Source organism: Pseudopodoces humilis, chromosome 18, assembly GCF_049639895.1.
Source record: "Pseudopodoces humilis isolate 2021_Gansu_Grassland_sample_001 chromosome 18, ASM4963989v1, whole genome shotgun sequence".
Taxonomy (NCBI): domain Eukaryota; kingdom Metazoa; phylum Chordata; class Aves; order Passeriformes; family Paridae; genus Pseudopodoces; species Pseudopodoces humilis.
The window spans coordinates 15,153,789-15,172,834 of NC_142217.1; the positions used below are offsets into that span (position 1 = coordinate 15,153,789).

A 19,046-nucleotide genomic window follows, 5' to 3' on the forward strand; every position below is an offset into this window, starting at 1 on the left:
AAATAATAGAATATGAAATAATAGAATAAAGATGCAGGCAGACATTCCCCAGGGGATGGGGCTGCAGAGGAGGGGGAATGCTGTCGGTCAGGAGAGGAGTGGGCTCTCCCAGCTGCTCTCCAAGCCCCGTCTGCATCCCCCAGCCCCAAAAAGGAACAATCACGGCATAAGATTTGCAAACACACCTAAACTTCCCAGCTTCATCTGCCTCAGGAGCCAGCACAGAAGCGTTGCCATAGCTTTGAGGACCACCGGTGGGTTTTGCAGCACAATCTGGACCACAGATCTATGCAAATCCCCAAGGCAGAAGTCTTTATGGAGGCATATGACAACCGAAAAAGAATAGCGCTCAGTGCTCTACTCCCACACGCCACCCCCCAACTTCACCATCATTTAAATCAGTCTTAAGTTGGAAGAATTCAAATCAACACTGTCGTCACAGAGCCAAGCAGAGAGGTGACACAACTTGGATGCTGCCAGGGAAATTGCCCCCCTGAGACTCCAAACTCATCAGCCCATCACTTTTTTTTAAACCCCATCGAGGAAAACAAATGAATTGGCAACTTGCTGCCCCCCAGCCCTCCATTGCCTCTGGCCAGGGCTGCTTCCAACCAGCCTTTCCCCTGGGATCAACAGGAGGGGGACCGGTGGGAGAAAAAAATATCCGAGACATGCTGTTGAGGCTAGAGAGCCACAGTTGGAAAAGAAATCAAAGCTTCTAAAGAGAGAGATGCCAAGGAGATGTGTGGTTCTCAAGAGAAACAGGACATTCCTCTCCCAGGGGGAGAAAATGATGAGGAATGCTTGTGCCACCTCTTTCAGCTCCCTGGCATAGGTGCTCAGCAGTCTGGGCACAGCTTGTCCCCGCTGTGCCACACTGCAGACACAGATGGCATCGCAGCTACTCATTTTTTTTCGTGTGTTTTGTTGGGGTTTTTTACCCCAAAAGCACATTTTCCATTTGGAGGAAAGGCTGCTGGGTCCTGACAGACCCAAGGCAGATGTGCAGCCACTCTTTGGGTTCCTGGAGACCTCCCTGCCTTCCTGCACCACACAGAATTGTTAGGGTTGGAAAAGGTCTCTAAGATCACCCAGTCCAGCTGTTAACCCAACACTTCCATGGCCACCACTAATCCATGTCCCCAAATGCTTCATCTACACCTTTAACCACGTGCCCAGACCTGCTGCTGTATCAGAGACATGACTTGGCATCTGCAGAATCCTCAGGGATCTTATGGGAGTCACGAAGAAAAGAAGCTGTGAGGAAAATATATATTTTGCTATTGCCAGAAACACCAAAATCAGGTCCTGGTTTAGCCCAGAGGGAGAAGGATCATCAGGTCAGATTTTCCTTACAAAACATATTTGAGTTACACAAGCAATGGGATCAGGCTGGAAGCAAGCAGGTGAGATAATCTCAGCGAGTCCTGGTTGATCCCCTGAAACCACCCAGTTTGGCTGGTTCAGCACAATTCCTGCAGCAAATTGTTCCTGCAGGAAGTTTTATACCTGTGCCCTTGGGCTAAGCCTTGACAGCATCTCTCACTGGGAACAAGCTACCTGCCTCCTCAAGGCAACACCTGGGGACTCCAGAGGGAGAGGAGAGCTGGGGAAGAGTTGGCCTGGCTATAAATAATCCCATGGAAAAGAAATGGGAGAAAAAGCAGCAAGCAGAAACTTGATAAATCCAGGGAGATGTGTCCAGGCACTCAGTGTGAACAGCTCCTTGTGCTCCATGTGATCCCACAGAATCAGGCACAAGAGAAAATGGGATCCATGGCAGGATCCAGCCCAGATATTGCCTTTCCATGAGAAACACAGGATGCAGCACATGGCTCGTGGCATGACCTCATCCACTCTGCTCCATTAGAAAAGATAAAGTTGAGAAAGGGGAGAGTTAAATTACAGAGAGTTAAATTAAGATGCTTGTTGGACCACGTTAACACAGAGCTGGCCTGGCTCCTGGTGCCACCAGCATTGAACACCCAGCAATCCCATCCCCAGAAAGCTGGGAAATAGCCTGTGTTTAAGGCAATCATTATTTGCAATCTGTGATCCCAGAGAAAAGGGCAGAAAAAGCAACTTCTCATTTTCACCAATAAAAGAGGAATTGCAGAAGCTCAGCAAGCACAGTGGCCAGCAGGTCACAACCAGCCGTGCTGAGGTGATTCATCCTAAATGAGCCAGATTTAGTCAAACTAGCCTAGAATAAGGCAGGGAAACAGCCCAGAGTTTTCCCTGCTGGTGCTCACCATTATTCACCCAGGGGAGCAACAGGGCCAGCGGAGACAGAGCAACATCATCCCCATCACCGCTGTCCCCTCCAGCTCCAGGACAATCAATGAAAAGCTTCAATCCCAGTTCCCACACCTGCACTGCACAAAAAACAATTAAAGAAGGATTTTTTTCCCTCTTTTCCCAGCCCATCTTCCCAGAGCTCATCAGTTCCCAAAGGTGCTGGAGGACCAAAGGACCAAGCACCGCTCCACAGCATCCACCGGACTGGTTTTCCCCATAAAACCACCTGAGTAGCTTCAGTTTGCCTTGTGTGTAACTTATTATTAAAGCTGAGCAAATAATTCAGGGCAAGAGCTCCAGGAGCAGCGTTTTGCCTTTTCATTTTCCGCTCTCGAGCTGTCTGCAGTTTTCCCAGAGCTCGGGGATGATTTAAAGACCTGTCTCCGGACGGGAGCGTCTCGCTGCGACGCCGGCTCCGAGTGTTTGATGGCCTGGATTTCACGTGCGCGTTTGAGGACACGCCGGACACATAAGGATGGATGAGCCTTTCCTGGCACCTTAATTAGATGAGCAGCATTTGCAAGTGGGTTCTGGGGACTTTTTTTTTTTTTCCTTCTGTGTTGGAGACCTGCAAACACTTCACACAGAGTTAACAACTGCCTGTTTGCTAGGCAGGGCTCCGTGAGTGCTTCGCTTCATGGCGCATCATTTTTCCAGTCAATGGTGCCATCCTGGACACGAGATTTCCTTGGAGTATCCCGTTCCCAGCTCCCTTTTACACCCCAAACCACTAAGGACGTGGGAAAGGAAGATGGGGCAGCGGGGCTGTCAGGCTGTGATGGCTCCGACCTTCCAGCGCTGCAGCCATCCCAAGAATTTGCTTCCTCATTAGTGGAAAGGTTAGGGAGAAGGGATGGGCTCTGTGCAAACTCCCCGTGGTGCTCATGTGACACAGGCTGGCACAGGCAGCTCGCCCCAGAGCTCGGGCAAGTGCCAGCCGAAGGAAAAGCAGGGAAGGGAGAGCCACATTCCCAGGCTGAGGAACCCAAATCAGAGGTCCCCACCCTTGGAGTAGAGCCTGTCCCCCCCACACCGTCTGCCGGTCCTGGGAAGCCCATCTGTCCTCAAGGCCGTATGAAATGCTGACTCCAACTGCCTCCACCCTTTTCCTGGAGGAAAGGGCTGTTGTCAGCTGCTGCTGCGACCCCAGACACTCATCAGAGAAGCTGAAGGGGCTGAGAAAGGGACACCCCTGCTGAAGCTGCAGTGGAAGGGCTGACATTGAGGACAGCCCTGTCTCTTCTAAGGGCTCAGCCCTGGAGAAAGGTCTCAGCTCCCAGGATTGGGCCAGGCAGTCTCTGTCACTCAGTTTGCTGCTTTCAGGATGGAGCAAACCAATTCCATTGACCTCCCACTGTAAAACCCCTCAGAGCAGCTCATGTGCTGGACAGAAGGAGCCATTTAATGCCCCCCAGCACCTGAAAGGGGCCAGGGACACTTTGGGGCCATCCCAGGTGATCAGGCCTGGGGGTCCATTAGTCCTAGTTGGAAACCCCTCTCCAGCTGAGCAGCTTTCTCCTCCCATTGCATAATTGCACTTTGTTGAGCAGACCCAGCCTCTGGCAATGCATTTTCTCCAGCCTTGCTGCTCTCCTGCAACATTCCCCTTATTCCTTTCACTCTCTCTGGACAGTTCCTGAAACACGTGAAGAGGGAGAGGAGTGAAAAACCCAGTGCTTATCCTGCCTGTAAAGCAAAACCCCAGATGGGAAAAGGGGGAAAAAAAGCAGGGAGTGGTGTCAGGTGCCTCTCCCCAATCCATCCCCTCCCGGTTTGCCTGTGGGGGTTTGACAAAAGTGATTTTTGGCTGACAAAATGATTACAGGGTGCCGAGACAGTAAGTTGCACATGGGTTTCTTTCCTGCATTTCAAAAGGGTGAGGACATGGCTGCACTTCTGGAGGGGTCACAGTGATGGGGGTGAGGAAGGGGGAATTTGGGAAGAGGAGGAAGGAGGGGAAGAGGGATATTTTCCGCTTGGAGAAAAAACACAAGGACGGTGCAGGTGGGAATGTGTGTGAGTGAAGCCAAAGGCAGGTGATGCTGAAGATCCGTGATGGGATGGGGTTAGGGCTGGGGTTGGGAGGATGCTGCTGGCGGTGTCTGGACCAGCCCAAAGTAGGGAAGGAAGAAGGGAGAAGCTGCAGCCGCTGGCCCTGAGCAGATCCTGTGGCCTTGCTGCGAGGTGGGGCAGCGGCACCACTGGGAGAGAGAGCGGGGTGTGCTCAGCTCCAGCTGGGAATACGGGCTGTGTTCAGCTCCAGTGGGGAATACGGGCTGTGTTCAGCTCCAGTGGGGAATACGGGCTGTGTTCAGCTCCAGTGGGGAATACGGGCTGTGTTCAGCTCCAGTGGGGAATACGGGCTGTGTTCAGCTCCAGTGGGGAATATGGGCTGTGCTCAGCTCCAGTGGGGAATATGGGCTGTGTTCAGCTCCAGGTGGGAATATGGGCTGTGTTCAGCTCCAGGTGGGAATATGGGCTGTGTTCAGCTCCAGGTGGGAATATGGGCTGTGTTCAGCTCCAGTGGGGAATACGGGCTGTGTTCAGCTCCAGTGGGGAATACGGGCTGTGTTCAGCTCCAGGTGGGAATATGGGCTGTGTTCAGCTCCAGTGGGGAATACGGGCTGTGTTCAGCTCCAGGTGGGAATACAGACTGCGCGGAGCAGAACGAGGTGCCCGGGGCACACTCGGACTCGGCGTTCCTGCAGGCAGTGGGTGCTGGGCAGCGGGGAGGAGGAGAGGAGGATTTCAGCTCCCAACTCAATCTGTTGGAGAACTTGGCCTGCTCCCCGTCAAGCTGAAAATAGCACACATGTAAGGACGTGCACGCAGTGCTGGCTGTGTCCTCGCCGAGCGCTTCCTTCCTGCTGCGCTCCATGCACAGCCCCGGCCTCCGCCTGCGCCTCCGGCCCCCCGCAGCCCCCTGAGCCCCCCAGGGGGACAGCACCCGGGCGAGATGCTCCTCAGAGCATCCTTATGCCACAAAGCAGTGCACAGATGCAAGATCCTTTCACCTTCAGCTGCTTTTCACTGCACCGCGAGGTCCGTCCGCCGGCGGCTTCCCCGCCGGTATCATCTGGAGCGGGCGAGGCTGAGCGCGGCTCACGGCCGGAGCCCAGAGCTCGATTAGGAACAGGCAGCTGCCTTCAGCCCTCCCTGCAGCCCCCGGCTCAGGTTTGCCACCAGGATGGGGCAGAGAGCACCCACGGGTGCCCCGGAGGAGGGCAGGGAACTTCCACAAGTCCCCCGGTTTTTCTCCCGATTTTATCTCCGAGTTTACGATTGGCGATGGGAGAATAAAGCCGCGGCGCTCCGCTGCAGGAGCGTGTGCTGCCCGGCCGGGGTCGAGCCCCAGCCCTCGGAGGGACGGGGAAGCAGCAGAGCGTGCTGCAAGCTGGAGGATGGAGATAACCCTGGCAGCAGCCGGAGCTGATTCCTGCAGCGGAGAAGGAAGAAAAGAGGCTGAGCTCCCCACGGACATCAGGCACAGGATTAATGGGAGAGCTCTGTCGGGACATCGCTGCAGCTCGGAGCACAGCTTGTGCAAAGTGCTGCTCCTCTCCCATGCCTGCTGGGAATACCTCTAAAGAAATGTTCCCCTAAAGGGCAAGTACCCCGGGATGGAGGAAATCCAGGAAGGAGCCTTAGGGGGAGGTGACTGGGGAACCTGGGAAGTGCAAAAAGCAAATAACACCAGGGCTGGGGAGGGATGGACAGGGATATGCACAGATGTACAGCTGATCCACGTGGAGCTTGCTGTTTGGAAGAGGGAATTGTTAGAAACAGTTCAGTTTGTTCACTGAACAGGTTGTTCTGTGCTCAGGGTAGTCAGGGTGAGCTATACACAGACTATGGGGTGATCCCCTGTGCATCCTCCAGCTTCCAGGATGTCCCATGTCCCAGGGCATGGCTCCACAGCAGCACCCAGCATGATGGGCGCTGCCTTGTGAGAACACATTTCTTCCTCCAAATCTCCACTCTGCCAGGGTTCTGCTTTATGGCCACAGTGGCCTCGTGGTGCAGCACTTGGCTGGGGACAGCAGCAGGACACCAGAGAATATCAGTGGCTGGGCAGAGACTGAGACCACACTCACAGCACGCCAGATCTGCACCTGGGCATGGCCAAAACCTCTCTGCTTCCCAAAACCCTCTGAGGAACAGCGTTAGCCAGCGTGTGGTATCAGCTCTCCTGAAACAAAGCCATTGTGGTTGAGGCAGGATCCTTATTAATTCTTTCCTCTCTTTAATTTCCATTTTTTTCTCAGTTCCCTTTCCCACTGCTCAAGCAGGGCTTGGGTAGGGCCCTGCTGCTGCCAGCCCTGTGTCCCTGTGGCACGGTGCCACTGGTGCTATTGCTCCGTGACACGGGGATGTGATGGCTGCATTTGGGGTCGATGGTGAGATCAGAGGAATGCAAAGGGAAGAGAGCCATGGGTGGAGCAGAGAGCTCCAGATGGAGGGGAAGGGGAAGGTGGGGAGCCCCAAAATAATGCCCCATCAGCACCAGGCAGTGGAGTGGGAGGGATGCACAGGTGGGTCCCAGCCCCATCCATTGTCCAGCTGGGGGGATGGAAACTGCCACTTACTGAAACATCATTGAACAACATTGAACCCCAACTTCTCCCCAGACAGCATTCCTAGGGATGGACCACAGGGAAAAGAGTGGGACAGGACATCCTCAGCACCCACAAAATGCAGCAATCGCCTTTCCCACCTCTGCCAGCAGCACCTTCCTCAGCCACCCATCACCAACACACGCCCGTCCACCCTTGGTCATCCCCTTCATCCCCCAGGACACTGAAAATCACCTTTTTTCCTGGTTACAGCCCACATCCATCCCTCCTGCAGTCCCCTCCAGCACCAGCCCTGCAACACTGATGGCCATTGATGCCACCAGCCTGTCCCCAGCTCCCCCAGGCAGGGGCCAGCAGAGGAGCCTGGATGGCTCCAGGCCGTCCCCGCCCGTGTTACATAAACGCCTGGGCCCAGGACTGTTTGTGTTTGTGCTGCCTTCAGCGCCCTCCTCCTCGGCCCTATTTGCATAACAAATAATTAATAATAATTAATGACTGGGAGAATGGTGTGGGTTGCCAGATTGTGCTAATTAGCGAACAAACGCCATTGCACAAGCGAAGGCAGGCGTCACACGGCCCCGTGTCCTCACCAAGTGTGGGGACACGATGGGGACAATGTCCTGTGTGGCTCTTGGCTCTTCTGGGGAGGGGGAACAAGAGGAAGAGGAGGAAGAGGAAGAAGAGGAGGAGGAGGCAGCGCTGTGGGAGGTGTTGGGGAGGGTCAGTGATGCTCCCAGTGATGCTCCCACTCTTGGCATCCCACAGCATCCCGCAGCCAGCTCTCTCTGTGCCCTTATTAGAGCCTGGGACAACACTCCTTAATTGTCTGCTGATGGCGCCGCTCCACATCATTAACGAGCAAAGCAGCACCAGCTCATTAAGGCAAAGCCTTTGCTCCGGCAGCTCCGCAGCCAAATCGTGCTGGGGACACTCTGACCACAAAGTCCCTCGCAGGTTGCACCCCCTCCCTGGGGCAGGGGGGCTGAAAGCACCAAAAATATTCCCCCTGTGCCAGCAATGCTGGAAAACACGGAGGAGTGAGGATGTGAATGATGGGGGGGCCTGTTTGGTCATCTGGACACCTGGACCCAACCTCTGCCTGGACCTCACACACCTGCAGCTGCCTGGGGAGCTGGGAACATGGAGCGTGAAAGGAAGGGGAAAGGGGGAAAGGAGAGAGAAAAGGAACAGCAGGAAAAAAAAAAGAAAAGGGGAAAAGAGATTTGAGAGGGGAGACAGAAAAAGGAAAGGGGAAGGGGAAGGGGAGGGGGAAGGGGAAGGGGAAGGGGAAGGGGAAGGGGAAGGGGAAGGGGAAGGGGAAGGGGAAGGGAAGGGGAAGGGGAAGGGGAAGGGGAAGGGGAAGGGGAAGGGGAAGGGGAAGGGGAAGGGGAAGGGGAAGGGGAAGGGGAAGGGGAAGGGGAAGGGGAAGGGGAAGGGGAAGGGGAAGGGGAAGGGGAAGGGGAAGGGGAAGGGGAAGGGGAAGGGGAAAGGGGAGGGGAAAGGGGAAGGGGAAGGGGAAGGGGAAGGGGAAGGGGAAGGGGAAAGGGGAAGGGGAAGGGGAAGGGGAAGGGGAAGGGGAAGGGGAAGGGGAAGGGAAGGGGAAGGGGAAGGGGAAGGGGAAGGGGAAGGGGAAGGGGAAGGGGAAGGGGAAGGGGAAGGGGAAGGGGAAGGGGAAGGGGAAGGGGAAGGGGAAGGGGAAGGGGAAGGGGAAGGGGAAGGGGAAGGGGAAGGGGAAGGGAAAGAAAGGGAAGGGGAAGGAAAGGAAAGGAAAGGAAAGGAAAGGAAAGGAAAGGAAAGGAAAGGAAAGGAAAGGAAAGGAAAGGAAAGGAAAGGAAAGGAAAGGAAAGGAAAGGAAAGGAAAGGAAAGGAAAGGAAAGGAAAGGAAAGGAAAGGAAAGGAAAGGAAAGGAAAGGAGGTTCTCTTGTCTTAGATCTGCTCAAGAAGTGGCTGCTGGTCACACATGGGAGCACTGGAGCAGTGGGATGCTGGAGTGAGCAATGGCCAAAGCTTGTGGATCTGTGTGGGCAGAGACAGACTGGGGTCCCTTCCTCCCTGGGAGAGCAAGGGATGAAGGAGAGCAAAACCCTCTCTCAGTCCCCTCCACAAAACTCTGCAGGTCCAACTCAATCTCCCCAATCCCTGCAGTGTCCCAGACAAGCCCTGGATGCCAGCAGAGCTCCGGGGCCACTCAGCCTCGCTCCCACTGCAACTCCAAAGCAGCCCCTGCTCTACCCCGCAGCAGAGCAGAGCTGGGTGCAATTACACTTCACTGCCTCTCCTCTCTCACTGTAATTCCTTTGCTCCACTGAATTGCTTCCCCTTCAGCACCACACATAATCCATTGCACTGTAATTACACGGGAATTTTAATATCTGATGTATTTATAAGATGCACTTAATTCATCAGCCCCTTTAACCACACTGTCATTCCAGCCTTCAGCACGGTGGGAAGGATGACTCGCTGTCAGATGGAGATTAGCTGGCCCGTGTGTGTAACGAGTTGGAGGCTGTTCTCAGCCCAGCTGAGAGCCTCACTGCCACATCCCACCCTGGCTGGGGAGCAGGGTCCCACCATGCCAGGTGCCCCAACCCTCCAGGGGATTGTGCCAGGGCTCGCTGCGCTGCTGCAGAGACAAAGGGCAGCACGATCCAGAGACTCTTCCCCAACATTTGAATTGTCCAACAGGTCTGAATTTGGCAGAAATTAAGGGTCTGTGTTGGGGTGAGTTTTATCCCTGCAGCCCAAGCACTGAAGGTTCCCCAAAGGGCTCCCTAAGGTGAGGGATCTACATTCAGATCCCGTGAAGAAAGTAGCCACTACAAGGCTTATTTTTCCTGGCATTTATTTTGGTGGCTCCTTTCCAGCTGTGTCCTAAAAGAGAACCAAAGGCCTTTGAGCCTCTTGCAGGGAGCACAATGCAATGATTTTCCCAGCTGGGGCAGGAGGGATGAGCTCACTGCTGTCCTTGGTTCCCCCGGCTTCGGGGTGCGGGGTCCCTATGCCGAGCACAGCGTGCGCCGTGGCTCCTGGGGGTGCCCAGGAGAGCAGTGGGCTCAGCAGAATGCTGGGGGTGCCTGGGCTCCATCCCACCAAGCCCCAGGAGAAATGCCAGCTGAGCCTGGGAACGAGGGGAAAAGCAGGAGAGAAAAGGGTGGTCTCACTGTCTCAGTCCTGGGGGCACCCCAGCTCTTACTGGTGGATGACACCACATATTTCACACTGGGATCACACTGGGTTTCCCCACAGTGACAGCTGTGCTGCCCTGCCAGGCACCCCTGTGGGCAGCTGGCACTCACAGGGGGTGGCATTGCCCCCATCTCAGCACTGGCCATGAAGCACCACGGAGGCACAGCCCAGCTGTGTGAGCAGGATGGGCCAGGGACCCACCAGGTCCCCACAACACCGGGTGACCCTTGGGACACGACCCCTCCTCCTGCTTCCAGCGAGCTGTGCCAGAGCAGGGCCGTGCCGGACTGGGACTGTGATGACATTTCAGCTGGGGAAGGACCTCCAGCAGGGACCACCCTGAGCCCCTGGGCTGCTATCAGCACCCTGAGCCCACCCACAGCCCTCGGGCTCCCAGGGCTGGGTCAGATGCCAGGTGTACCCCAGCAGTGGGGACATGCTGGTGACAAACTGGTCACCCCCCAGACCACGGCACACCCTGGCAGTGAGGTCTCTCCACACAGCTCCCTGCTCCGGCGCCCTGTGGCTCCCTGGAAACTCAAGCTGGGGACATGAAGGGTGCTGCAGCCAGCCTGATGTCCCCCCATGCCCCATGTCATGTCACACACCCCCCAGAGCTGCACGTCCCTGTCAGGCTGCTCCGAGTGCCAGCAGGTCCCTGTGCCCGTGTGCCAGCCCTGAGCAGGGACACCAGCTCTGGGGCACAGCTTGGGCATCTCCAACCCAGGGTTCTCTGAGGAGCTGCTAATTCCCCATGCCTTCCCCATCCACAGAGTCCCTGGTACCTGCTCCCCACGGGCTATCACTGCCTCCTGCCTCAGTTTCCCCACCTGCACAGTGCTCTCCGAGAGGGTTGAGGGTGGCAGGGGGTGCATCAGGGTGCACCAGCTTGGCCTCTGGCTTAGGAGCAGGACAGGGCCCTCTCTGCTGTCCCCATCCCCAACCCCTCCTTCCCCAGGGTGCTGCCGCCCAGGGGGAATTCTGGCCCCCAAGGTCACTGACAGAAGGGGCTGGGGGCAGACACCTCAACCTCACGCCCAGCCAGCCTTACCCACTACCCCCTCCAGCTCCTGGCCACTCCCTGGAGCTCAGCTACCCCGCAGGTGTCCCCCTCCCTCCCCGCTGTCCCCAAAAAGCAAATATTCCGGGAGCTGGGCTCCGCGCTGCAGCTCTGCCGGTGCCACTGGCGCTGAGCAGAGCAGACACTGCAGCACGGCTGTTACATAAGCCCGAGCCAGCTCTGGGGATGTAGGACACCGGGGTTATCCCCCGGCCCCCCCCGGGGCTGCCACCCCCCCAGCCCGCCCCAGCCGCGGGGCTGCCGGACTTTGGGGGAAAACCTCACCAGCTCAGCCCACCCTGCAAGGGCTGCGGCGGGGCTGGGGTGGCCCTCGGGCTGCTGTGGCCCTGCCATGGGGCACGGGGGTGGCACCGGGGGTGGCACTGGGGGGACAGGAGGGTTGTGCCGCGGTGGGGCAGGGAATGGGGCAAGCGGTGGGGTGGGATGGGGCTGGGGGGAAGCGGGTGCTGCACCCACATCCCAGTGAGTCCTTCTGGACTCTCCAGGGCTCAGCCGTGCAGGTGGGAGCGCAGGGAAGGAGCCAGGTGGTCGGGTTGTGACTCCCGGGCTGTGCCTCCCTCGGGGTGAACACGGCCAGGGCAAAGGATCCAGCCCCGATCCCAGGCTGCTACATCTGCATCCTCATCCTGACAAGTCTGGAGGGTCAGCAGCCCTAAGGACAGCCTTCCTGGGGCCAGTATCCCTGTGACAGCATCCCCGCCATCAACCTCCTTGGGATCGGCGTCCCTGGAACAGCATCCCAGAGAAGAACATCCCTGGTGCCTCCAGCTCGAGCTGGGGAGCCACGATCAGGGTTTCCCAGAGCTGAAGGGAAGATCCTTTCCCTGCGGGACAGCCTCGGCATCACCTGCCCTGCATCCCTGCGGGGAAACGGAGGTGAGGGACGGCACAGCCGGCATCACCCGGATCACCCATCCCCAAAACACCCATCCCCCGTGCTGGGGGCACAGAGAGTGGGCAGGCAGTGCTGGCAGCACTGGGGGTCCCCCGGGATCTGCTTTATCCTGGCTAACAGACCACCGGGATCCCGGCAGCATCCCCTGCCGTGGCGCGGGATGGGGACAGGGGTGGGGACAGGGATGGGGACAGGGGTGGGGAACCCACAGCCCCACAGTTTCTCTCTGGCTTTCTGTCAGGCACTGTCTGGATCTTGCCATTTCTGTTTGGGGATGTCAGGGGGGAAAAAAAAACCAGGTTAAAGGTCCCAGCAATGGGAGATACCAGAGCAGGAAATTAATGTTAATTAATTCATAATGACGCTGAGATAGTGATACCAGATGCTTCAAAAGTCCAACGGGGGAATCTGAAAGAGCTTTGCAAGAAATCCATCGCCCACCAGCAGTCCTGCCTCGCTGCAAGCTGGGAATGAGGGAGTGAGCTGGGAACCAGGATCAAGCTGGGACTGGAAGACCACACTGGAACTAGGGAACAGGCCAGGAACGAGCCAGGAATGGTGAAAGAGGGGAACATCCCTGTGAGGTGACAAGCTCACAGTCACCCAGAGCTGTGGAGAGCAGGGATCCTGCCACCTGCCACCACCTTTCTCCCTTCCAGCCCAACTCAGAAGCTGGAGTGGAGCTGGAGTGACAAGACTCCTGCCACACTCTTCTCCCTGGGGCACAGGGGCTTCCTGAGACCCTTAAAGCTCATTTTTTCCCTCTCCTTCCCTCCATTTCGGGCACACCAGGTTCAGGGCAGGTGGCTGGGCATGCACTGGGCACTCAGGGGCCCAAGGGGGATGGAGGGACAGGCTCATGGTCTGGGACATGAGCCCCCACACTCGGAGGACAATTTCTCCCTCCTCATCCGTGCCAGCCTGCCTTTGCCCTGCACTGCCAAACACAAACAGGACTGGATTTTAGCCGAGGGGTGCAAAAAAGCCTAGAAAGGGGTTTGAGCCCAGAGCCACCTCCCCAGGGCTGGGGACGCCAGAGCCAGCGCTGGGAAGGGTGCAACCAAGAACTCTGCAAAAAGCACAGGCAAACCCCTGGGCTTGGAGCTGTTTGCCCTGACAGGGGAGATTCTGCTCCTTCCCACAGTGACACAGCAGCACCTGCACCCAGAGGGGACCCTCAGAGCCGGGAATTGAGGTGGCCGAGGCCACACAGGGCCTGGCAGAGCACGGTGGCACGGCTGGGGCACGGCACTGCCATCACTGCTTACATAAGGTGTCCCCTCCAAGTGCCAGCACCGAGCGGTGACACGAGAGCAGGACAGAACTGTCCCTCCAGCAACCCCTCACAGGGACAGCGCTCCCACTGCTTCTGGAGACAGCACCCCCAAAACTGCCAACCCGGCCTCCTTCCCCCTGCACAGAGGTTGGGTGAGGCTCCCGTGTCTCTCAAGCACATTCACACCCTAAAAGCCCCTCAAAGCTGGCAGGAATTGGGGTGGGAATGGTGGGTTTTGGCTCACGGCGCAGTTCCCCCGACAGCTCCTCCGAAGTTTATCTGCAGCAGGAACGGTTTGTGCTGCGCTGCCGGTGAAGCCACCCCAGCCAGCAGGAGAGGGGAAAACCCCAGTGTGAGCACCACGGAAAACTACAGAGCACCACGGCACCAGAGTCGGGGAGACACCAAAATCCCACCCCAGCTGGTCCCAAGGGACTTGTCGTAACCCCCTGGGTTATTCCAGGGCTAAGGAAAAAACTACTTTGACTTCACAGGTAAAGGAACTCTTTTGGGTAAAGAGCAGCAGAGGCAACAGAGGATTTCAAAGTGTGTTTTTGATCAGAGGCAAGAAGTGAAGTGGCCTTTACGGTGCCTTCTCCAGCAAATCCAGGGCTTTATTAAGCTTATCTGGCAAGGATGGGAACGCTCGCTGTTATTCCAGGCCTGAAAAGAGCAGGCAAGGATATTTTCTTTCTTTAATTTTCTTTTTTCTAGTCTTGTTTTCATTATTTTTTGGTGGCTTCACTGCTTTATGCTCACACAAAGGGAATTTCACCTGCTGTTCCAAAGAAAAGGCCCTGGAAAGTTTTGTGGAGAAGGGGATGAGGGGTAGAAGGTTTGTAGGAACAAAATGAGTTGTTGCAGGGCTTGTTGTGGATTTTTTTCCCCAGTGACCTGTAAAACATCCTCAGCTCTTTGCTGCTTGCAGAAGACCTGGCACCAACATGAGAGTCCCCTGTCCCCACCAGCGTCACCCCTGGCATGGGAAGGTCTCAGAAACTGGGGATGATTTGGGGTGCAGAGGGAAAGCAGCGGGACCGCTTCCCATCTTTATCACGGGCGAAGTCACGCCACGCTTTCTAAGAACAGGAAAGAAAAAAAAACCCAGCCCTTGTTTGCTGACACCACAGCAAAACAGGTGGTTCAAAATCACAAGTGCAAGGGGGGGAGGAAAAAAAACCCCGATTTGGTGATTTTGTGCTCATATTCACTGCAAAACTGTCCGGGAACGCTGCTAAATACACACCATTTTCCCTCTCACACTCTTTGCTCTATAATTAAGAGAGACTTCTAAAAATACAAACGGCCTCGAGCACCCAGTTGAAGGCGTGCAGGTGCTGCTAACTGGAGGCACTTTAGTACAGCTCATTTTCTGGACAATTTTACTCGCCTGGCTCGTGCTCAGCGCCGATACTATTACAGTGATGCAATTCTGCTGCTGCTGCTGCTGCTGCTGCTGCTGCTGCTGCTGCTGCCGTGGTCGGCTCCCTCGGCTTTTTCCCTGCGTTTTGCAGTTTTGCCTTCAAAGCCCCCCCAGCCCTGCAGCTCCCAGGCTCCCCCCAAGCGTGTCCCTGCCAGAGGGGCCTGGGGATGAGAGGATCAGGCAGGTTTATTTTGTGTGTGTCTGTGTGTCACAGCCACATGTGAACATCCCTGTGTGGGCATCGAGGGGCATAACCCTGCGTGGGCATCGCCCAAAACAAGAGCTGTGCAAAAGTTTTGGGTGAGGAAGCCAGCTGGCCGGGGGAAGCGAGCAGAGGGGAGCACGAGCTCGGAGAGGAACCCAAAAAGCAGCAGCAAAGCCTCAGTGCTGGCTGGGCAGGGAAGGGGGCCCATGGCACGGGCACGGTGACGCCGCTTGGCAAAACATCTCCCACCCCCCCAAGCTGGCATTTGGGGCACAGGGGTGAGGGGGAACTTTCCCCGTGGAGCCGCCGCTGCGAAACTTCCCCGTCTTATTTCTCCATTAGGGCTGCAATAGGTGGAAGTGATTGACTCACTATGAGACTGCTGTTTTTGCCTCTGACTTGGGATTAAGACGGAGCTGGAGGAGCGGAGGAGCCGCCGTCGGCAGGCACCGGAGCCGGCACTTACCTCTCACTGCATCCAGCCCCTCCGGCCGTGGGGCTGCAGCTCCTGGACAGTTAGCTGGCAGGGGACCCCACATCCACTCGGGTTTCTCCCAGGACCGACGTTTGGCTGCTGCTTCTTAGGCACAGACCCAACCCCTCCATTCCAACCACAGGGGGGAAAAAAAGAAATCTTCTTCCCAAAGAAAAAAAAAAAAAAAAAAAAAAGAGAAATAAAAATAAAAAATAAAAATAAAAAAAGGAGGGAGATTAAAAAAAAAGGGGGTGGGGAAAAAAAAAAAAAAAAAAGCAAACACGCTTTTTTTCTTGGTTCGGTTTCCCCGTGGAGAAAAAAAAAGAAAAATAGATAAATCCCAGCGACCAAGAGATCCAGACTCAGGTGAATTTAGCTTCAAACTCCCTCTGCGCTTTCGGAGCCTTCACCCTCAAATGGGCTCTGGAAGATGCTGGGGGACCCATGGTTGCCAAAGTGTCATCAAATATCCTTCGGGCTCAACTCCGCTCCTGCCCGGGGAGGGTGGACTTCTTCCCTTCTTCCCTGCTTGCTGCGTGCTGTGGAGTTGGCAGGGACCTGCCTGTTCCAGCCTCAGCGTGGAGGGTGGGTGGGTTTGGTTGGTTGATGTGGGCTGGTTTTCTTTATTTTTTTTTTTTTTTTCTCTCCGCTATTGGTTTTCTTGCTATCTGATCCTGAGCGAGCGCTGCAGCTCGCCGCTTCCCTGCTTTCCCCCCCCCCTCCCAGCTCCCAGGCTTTTGACAGGGAATGAAACACAGACACCCAGTGAGACAGGCTCCGGCTTCTACAAAGCTCCACTCCCTCCTGCTGCCTTTGTCCGCGAACAGCAACTCCTCCAACTCTGCCCGTAGACACGAGGGAACCTCTGCATCAGCACTTTCCTAATGGCTGCTTCACCCCTTCGGCCTTCCTTCTTCTTCTTCTTCTTCTTCTTCTTCTTCTTCTTCTTCTTCTCCTTCTTCTTCTTCTTCTTCTTCTTCTTCTTCTTCTTCTTCTTCTTCTTCTTCTTCCTCGCTTCCTCTCCTCTACCTTGATGGCTTCCGCTTGTTTTTTCTAGCCCTGGCTCCGGCAGCCACGGCACAGGGAAGCAACAGCCCTTTCCCGATGGATCCATCTCAGCTCCCCCGCTGCGCTCGGGGGGCAGCGGCCCCGCTCTCCATCACCCTCCTTCCTGGGCACCCTCCGTGAAAAACCCATCCTGGGAACCTGAAAGCTTCACTTTGGGCTGGTTTAAGGGGCAGGGGGCTGCGTGTGTGGCAGAGGGAGGGCTGAGAATTGGAGCCACTTCTTTTTATTGCAGGCGGGGATTATTTTTATTTTTATTTTTATTTTTTTTTAAAAGGTTGACTGGAGTCCAAGTTTGTTTCTTTTGTGGTGAACATTATTTTAAGCCATTTGGGAGGCTTTAGGTGTCTCCAGGTCACATTATCCTTATAACAGCGAGGCCTTTTTGGAGAGGGTCAAAGTGAAACCTTGCTCCGACAGCCTCTTTCCCCCACGGAGGGGAGCGGGAGGCACAGGGATGCTGCAGTGGGCTCACAACCTCTGCTGGCTCCCAGCCAGAGGGAGATGCAAACCAGCCACCGTCTGTAATTTTTGCTACACTTCCTCCACACTCGGTCACCCGCGAGATCCCAGGGCTGCTGCCTGTTCCTTTTTTGGGGATTCACAGGCTTTGTTAAAAAAAAAAAAAAAAAAAAGAAAAATCACCAGGAGGTTTTTGGTTTTTTTTTTGCCAGGAGACCTCCAGCCTCGCCAACGATGCTCGGTGCTGCTCATGAGCTGGCAGGTCACAGAGAAACCATAAAGCCCCCCACATGTAGAGGCTGCCTCCCCACCTGCCCTTTAGCAGCCTCTCCCTCACTTTTCTTTGTCTCCCACCACAAGTTTGGGACCAGCAATTCCTCCCTCTCACCTTTGACAGCATCCTGGAGCAGTGACTCTGCTGGTGCCCAGCTCCCATCCTCTCCTGAGATGGAGCATTGTTCCCTCACTGCTCCCAAACACCCCAGACACCAGAGCACCTCAGGGAAATGCTCCCGGTGCTGCCTCCACTCCCCTCTCCACACTGACTTGTCCCACCTCAGCCCGTCCCACAAACCTCAGGAACACTGAATTTTAACCAATACCAGCATCCCAGGATGAAAAGCACTGCAGGGCCTTGTCACAGCCCTGATGGATACAGCAGGGATTTGGGATTTGCAGATCCGAGGGGAGACCAGCTCACACGCTGGGCGTGGTGGGCTTGTGCAGGACCACCCAGGGACAACCTGATCCCAAAACATTTCTCCTTTCTATCTATCAGGCAGCTCCCCATGTGCCAGCTGCTCCTCCCTGGTGCCTCCTCTCCTGTCACCCCACCATGCCCATGGATCACTTCCCAAATATCTCCCTGCCCCTATGCCCAGCCACAGGTGCCAGACCAAAGCTCCTCACACTCCCTTCATAAACAGACACCATTGAAGCACCCAAAGACTGGCTGCAGAGCTGGGGTGGGAGACTGGCCATGGGCCAGGGGCACGCACTGGGGTGAGGGGAGCAGCTTCAGGCTCCCCAGTCCAAGACTGGGGCTGGCTGGGAGGGCTGGCTGGAGCTGGGCAGCCACAGCTGGCCGGGCTGGTGTTCCCATCACCTGTCCATGCTGCTGGCTCATCCCTCTCTCCCCAGTTTGCTACAGGAATTGCAAATGGATAGCCTGGGACTTCCATCCCGATAAGCCCCAGGTTCCCTCTGCTTTTGGGCAGAAGTTCCCCATGTTTTCCCACCAGGGCTGGGGAGAAGCTCGTTGTCCCCTTCTGTCGGCGCAGGACCCCCGTGTTCCATGGGCTCCCAGCCAGGGAACAGCTCCAGCCAGGATCCAAGCTCCCACTGCCCCAGGCCATGAGTGGCCACTCTTTTAGGAACTGCCCGAGAGGGGGAAGGAGACAGGGGGTGAAACGAGAGGTGCACCCAGCGGGGTCGAGCCCCTTGCGAGCGCCAGCAGCGCGGCTGCGCAGGGCCACGAGCGAGTCAGCACTGAGCCATTAGGGCTAATTTAATCAAGACGGATGGCCCGATTGGAGGGCTGCCGTCCATAAATCCCCCACTCCCGCTGCATTAGTGTCAGGGCTCCCAGAGGAACTGGCCGAGGCGGGGGCGCGGGGGAGCGGGGATGGGGAAACGTGCTAAGTCACCCGTCCTCCCGATGGCACGGGGCCGCTCGGATCGGTGCCACCACCCTGTCCCACACACCGTGGGGACACAGCCCACCATCCTCCAGCCCTTCCAAAAACCTAGCAGCTGGAGAGGGTGGCATTTCAATCGGACTGGGCTTGCTGAACCCCAAAAGGTGCGGGGATGTTCACAAATCCCGCAGGGCGGGGGTTTGCTCCCATGGGTGTCTTGCCCATTTGCTCCAATGGGTTTTGCAGCAGGAGGAAGGTGGGGTGCTGGGGGAAATAGGCTTGGAGCTCCAGTGTAGGTCCCAGTGTGATAACTGGGACTTGGAAATACAAGCTGAGAAAGCACCAAGGCTGATGGATGCAGCACTCGCCCCAGAGCCCAGCAGGACACGCAGAACTCAAGCCACACCAGACCACGACAGCACTGCAGGACATCCCCATGGAACACCAGCTCCTCTCCCCCAGCACCCCA

General features: G+C 56.4%; 1 protein-coding gene across 1 annotated transcript in view; it reads right to left on the minus strand.

Annotated features, from left to right (window-relative positions):
• Nucleotides 1–15,612, minus strand: part of LOC102109356 (potassium inwardly rectifying channel subfamily J member 12) — a 31,955-nt gene extending 16,343 nt beyond the window's left edge. The window contains exon 1 of the mRNA XM_088064252.1: nt 15,405–15,612. The gene's annotated coding sequence lies outside the window, so the exon portion shown is untranslated. The remainder of the gene's footprint in view (nt 1–15,404) is intronic.
• Between the last annotated feature and the right edge of the window lie 3,434 nt (nt 15,613–19,046).